General features: G+C 40.5%; 1 non-coding gene across 1 annotated transcript; it reads left to right on the top strand.

Moving 5' to 3' along the window:
- Positions 1-4,131: 4,131 nt before the first annotated feature.
- On the top strand, positions 4,132-4,221 carry trnar-ucu. Its single transcript is given in 2 exon segments — positions 4,132-4,168; positions 4,186-4,221. It is a non-coding gene; the product is annotated as a tRNA-Arg (tRNA).
- Positions 4,222-5,469: the final 1,248 nt, after the last annotated feature.

The raw sequence follows: 5,469 nt of genomic DNA, 5'->3' as shown, positions 1-5,469 counted from the left end.
TTTAAAGTATTTTTACTTAAGTACTGTACACCATTGATGGTTTTGAGTTGCTGTGGCAGTTTTTTCCACTCCATAGAGCCAATATATAAAAATGTGTTCTTACCAGATAGACTCTGAGTCTGCTAATTGCATTGTGGTGTTGTATGATAATTGCATTGACCCTAAATAAGATCAAACAGAGAGCTTTTTTAACTGCATGTCTCACATCTTCAATGTTCTTTCATTCGCAATGATGCACCTGGCCTCTCCACTGCCATTCAGCTTTTTCTATTTGTTCTTGAGAATTCATATTGAAAATGTATGCAGATTTAAATGCTTTAATGTGAGGTATGTTTGCAAGTTAGTCTATTGCAGATCTGGATAAATAATCCACCTACAACTATTGTCACTATGAATGGTGGATCGAGGGCAGGATATAGACAGTTAGACTGGTAAGCTATGGGTGTGTTCGTAAATTCACTCTGGAGTGTCAGAGTGCACTCAGACTGTGCTATAGGCATTTGTAAATTCAGAGCAGATTGTTGTCAGATTGTCCTCAGTCCCTTTAGCTCTTGGAGTGTTCAGAGCACACACTGGACACTCTGGCCAAGGAATAGGGTTGATCTGAGCGTTCTGATCTCACAACGGAAGTCAAGTGCCCAAGCTAACTGGCTAAATTTGGCTAGATTTCTAGCTACTTCCAAACACAAATGAGAGAACACCTTACTCTGATTATTTTACTTGCCCTAGCCAAGCTGGTTATATTGTTTTCATGTTATCTACAGTGTTAGTGATTGTAACTGTGCTGCTAGCAACAATTTTAAATCTGTTTTTTTTTTGTCTACATTTACTGATACCTGCCAACTTCAATGGGTGTTGGGTGTTCGTAAATTCATCAGTTATTCTGCGCTCTGGCACAATCAAATGAGAGTGCTCTGAAATCGGAATAGATAGCCAAAGTGATTTAACTAACGCACCCTATATTGACCTGAGGTATAGTAAAGGTTAGCCTGCAGAAAAGCGGTGTGCATAAGGGAAGTACCAAAACATCCTTGATATAGGGAAAGTGCATGCAAGCCGATGAGGAAATGTGGCTAGGATAGAATAAATTATATAGTAAAACCTACAAGAGAGCTAATGTAAACCAGGGAAGAAACACACTACCCTCCCCTGTGCCAATAAAAAAACATACAACCCTCCCCAAAGCAACCAAAAAAAGTTAGAGACAACCCTCACCTGTTTTGGACCACCTCCCCAACCCAATAGGCTAAATGTCAAACTGTCTTATTGACCGCCCTACATTGAGAAAGTGTAAGCAGAGTGAGCTGTACACCGGATTGAGAGCGCAAGGCTTGCACCGAGGGTCAGGATAAAGATGAGCCTGTGATGGTAGGAGTAAACGTTTTTATTAAAAGTGGACACTTGCCTTTTGGCTGATCCATTTGTATTTTCAGGGTGGGTGAAAACAGATTTGGGTGCTGTGGAATCAGTGAAGGTAACCAGAAGCGGTCTTGTGATAATTGTTTGTGTTTCTGCTGGTCAGAAGGAGCAGGTGCTCCGTGTTAAACGAATGGGGACAAGAGATGTGAATTGTTTTGCTCTCAAGAAAAGGGCGTCATTGAAAGGCCTGATTACTTGGGTAGCAGTAAATGTGAAAGTTTCCCAACTGAAGGGGAAGATTCCCGGTGTTTGTGATGCTTGTCGTTTAGTGCGACGCAGACAGGATGGCGTGAGTGGTGAAACAGAGGAGTCATTGTCTGTTCTTTTGTGTTCATGTTGAGTCTTTGCCCGACAAATTGATATTAAGATATATAAGTATAAGTTATCCAGTATGAGCTTTTGTGCCGAATACATTACATTATTACAGGTGTCAAGCTTATGGGCGTGTGGCAGCAGTGTGTAGGAGGGAGGTTCCTAGGTGTGAGAAGTGTGCAGAAGGGCATGAGACAAAAGAATGTGTAGCATTGGGGAAAGTGTGTTAATTGTAAGGGTGCCCATGGGGCTGGGGATCTGAATTTTTTTTTTAAAATTTAATTAAGAAAGTCCGTTAAGAACAAATTATTATTTACAATGACGGCCTACACCGGCCAAACCCAGACAATGCTGGGCCAATTGTGCACTGCCCTATGGGACTCCCAATCACAGCCAGATGTGATACAGCCTGGATTCGAACCAGGGTGTCTATAGTGACACCTCTAGCACGGAGATGCAGTGCCAAAAGTGACACCTCTAGCACTGAGATGCAGTGCCACTCAGGAACCCCCTAAAAGCCCAAGGCGAGAGAGGCATGTTGAGATTTCCAGGGTTTATTTATAGCAATGGTTATCAATTGTACTTCAGAGATGGAACATAAGTAGCATAAAATTGAGGTTGTGGTGGCAGCTGCAGAGAGATAATTAGGTGTACGAGACTTGACGTCAGAAGAGTTACAGGGTGTCCTGAGTGGTGGTGTTCTGTCTTGTCCTTTCAGGCTGTTGGCCTGAGGTAGGAATAGATAGATTGAAATAGTGGAGTAGGGTGGTGGGGTTTTAGTGAATGTTGGGTTAGATGGTAGGGTATTTGATGATTTATTTATTTTAAAAATTCAAGCAGTCTAGTGTAAGGGAGTTATACTCCAGTCTAGTAGGTGGCGGTAATGCAACATTTATTGGATGCCAACCGCTGTTAAACCTCATTGAAGACCGCACAACATTGCTAACACTAGCTAGCTAGCCAGTAAATATACCCCCCCCAATAAAAAAAAAAATTATACTAGTAGGCTAAATTGGACATGTTATGAATCAAATTAATCTGCTGTCGACATCAGAATACGACTTGTGGCTTGCCACACTTACAACCATCCTTTTACCAGGTTCACATGAAGAATTTGTAATGCTAGTCCACCACAACATACCTGAGAGTCTCCCGATTAGCAAGGTGTAGTCTGTGTTTAATTTAATTGTGTAATAAAAAAAACAGTTTGAGATCATTGTGAGGGGATTTCGCCAGTGGTTAGAATTGGAAATTGGAGAATTTGTTGCCCAAGGTTACAACAGTAACCACGGGGGCGGGGCTTAGCGAAGGGTAAATTCTCTATAAATCAAGGAAATAGGTCGAATTGAAGAATCAAAACAACTTGCCCAATATTACGGTTTTTAAACCTGATCTTAAATTAATAGATTAAGCCCTTTATCTTGTGTATTGGATTACAGATATGAGAACTTTTAGCCTAACCTTCTGAATACAGTTCAAATCCTGGTGAGGGTGAGTGGTTTGACAAAAATAGACTATGGATGATGACAGATTTACGGCATGAGATGAGCGGGGATAGACGGAATAAACACGATGGGTTTTCTGCTGTCAGATTCTCACAGTAAGAAAATTAAGAAAGCATAAAAATGAACGATTCTAAGCTAAATACAGGCCGTTACGAGATTCGATGTCGGGTTGGCGAGTGTGTTATGTTTAGTAGAACACGACCCCTGAATCCACTACAAATACTTATTGGTAGGGTAACCTCGACTGGCCAGCCCTTATCAATGGTGATGATATCGCTCATTAGATTACTATAGGTCATGTACACAGGATACAGCTGGATGTAAACAGTGCAATGAAATGCTTACTTGCAAGTTGAATGAGAGGAGAGACGCGCATGGTCTCGTTCCTCACAATTATATAGCTCTGTTCTCATTGGTCAATTGGTTATAACATGGTTGCACTGGCGTCTCGGATTGGTTGATGAGTGCAAATCGTAGTTGCAGACGACGATATGATTGGTTGTCGCAACCAGACGTTTCATTGACTCACTGTTGTCAGGGAGGTAGCATTTCATAGGGTTTCTTAACCACAATATTGTAAAGAAAGAGCAACACATTCCAAATATGTAATCAATTATAGGCTACTGAGTGCTGGAGTGGTGTAACAGTTGTGTTAAGTTTAATATATGATCAAAACTTGAGTTGTAGGCTACAGCTTGAGTAATCTTAGCCTACTGTGGTCTATTTTGAAAACAAATACAATAAAGCGTTTGGTGTGTTTAGAGACATTTGATTTTAATTCAAATATTGTTCTTTTTTTTTTAAACTACTCTAAACATGAGAGAATGACGTATACAAAAGAGTGCATCATTCGAGGCTGCCGTTTGTATTTCAAACTTCTCAACGTGTACCCAGCGGCTCCGTGGCGCAATGGATAGCGCATTGGACTTCTAGGTTAAGGATCGAAGTGATTCAAAGGTTGTGGGTTCGAGTCCCACCGGAGTCGTATTTTTTAAATCTTATTGTGAAACATGAGTATATAGAATGATAATAAAAAAGGAAACATGACAATAGTGCGACTACGCAAAATACGCGTAACCAATAACTATTTACTCTCCATAGGCATAAACGCACAGCTCTATATGCACACATCAGCCTAATCTTTCACCGAAATTCAAGACACAATATTAACCAAAAGCTGTATAATTGTATTTCCATCCGATGTCGGGTAGTTGTCATAGTCTATAATCCAATAGGCGACGGTTTACTATGTATATAAAAGCTTGAAACATTAAATACTGTGCTGTCAAAAGTTGTTTGTGAACCGCTTGTTGCTCTCGACGTGCTCGTTCAGGACTAGGCAGCCTGAAAGCGTGCGTAACAGTGCAGGAGGCGTCGTGTAACACTTGGCCTCTGGTGCTGGAAAAGCTGAGACGTCCAGTCATACAGTGGTGGAGCAGTGAAGTGCAAGGAAACCACATCAGTCTCACATACAAATATAGAATAAGTTATTTAGTAGGCTGATGGAAAAACACATATCAACACAATAATTCCGCTATGAACAAATTTTTATTTAGCTAATAATTATCTTACTTTTTAGCTCTGCATTGTTGGGAATTTTCTCGTAAGTAAGCATTTCACGGTAAAGTCTACACCGGTTGTATATGGCGCGTGTGACCAATGCAATTCGATTGGATTTGAACACGCACAATGGTGCCCCAAACTTTGCCACCAAATGTGTCCATGCATCTGAACCGTTTGATAGTGACCTAACAGGTTGGATGGGTAGTATACCAGGGGCGTTCTAATCACATCCTCTGTGTCAACAAATAAGACAACAATAGAGTATACTTTCTGTGAGGACAGGGTCGCCCATTCTCATTCTCGAATAGACTCTCCGTCAATAGAAAGCTTTGGCTGTATCTCCCATTAGGAATTCCTAGTGTAGTTGATCCAGTATTACGTAGTCTACTACAGAGTAGTATTAATACCAGACATAAATAGGTATTTTACATGCAGTCATGCATGAGCAAGTAGTGGCCACAGGAGTTAATTGTTCAAAACATATTTGCCTTTCTCTTGAATCCAATTAGATCAAGTTAAATCGTTCTTGCGATGACATTTGGTGCTAATATCATACCATTTCATGTTTTTTTGTGAGATTAATAACAAGTTAGAAAAAATATAGGCCTATGGATTAATAATAACGGGATAAATAACAACGTCTCTTCATTAGGCCTATAAAAAACAGTAG

Source organism: Oncorhynchus tshawytscha, linkage group LG02 (genome assembly GCF_018296145.1).
Source record: "Oncorhynchus tshawytscha isolate Ot180627B linkage group LG02, Otsh_v2.0, whole genome shotgun sequence".
NCBI classification, from domain to species: Eukaryota; Metazoa; Chordata; class Actinopteri; order Salmoniformes; family Salmonidae; genus Oncorhynchus; species Oncorhynchus tshawytscha.
This window is presented reverse-complemented; position numbering and strand designations above follow the sequence as displayed.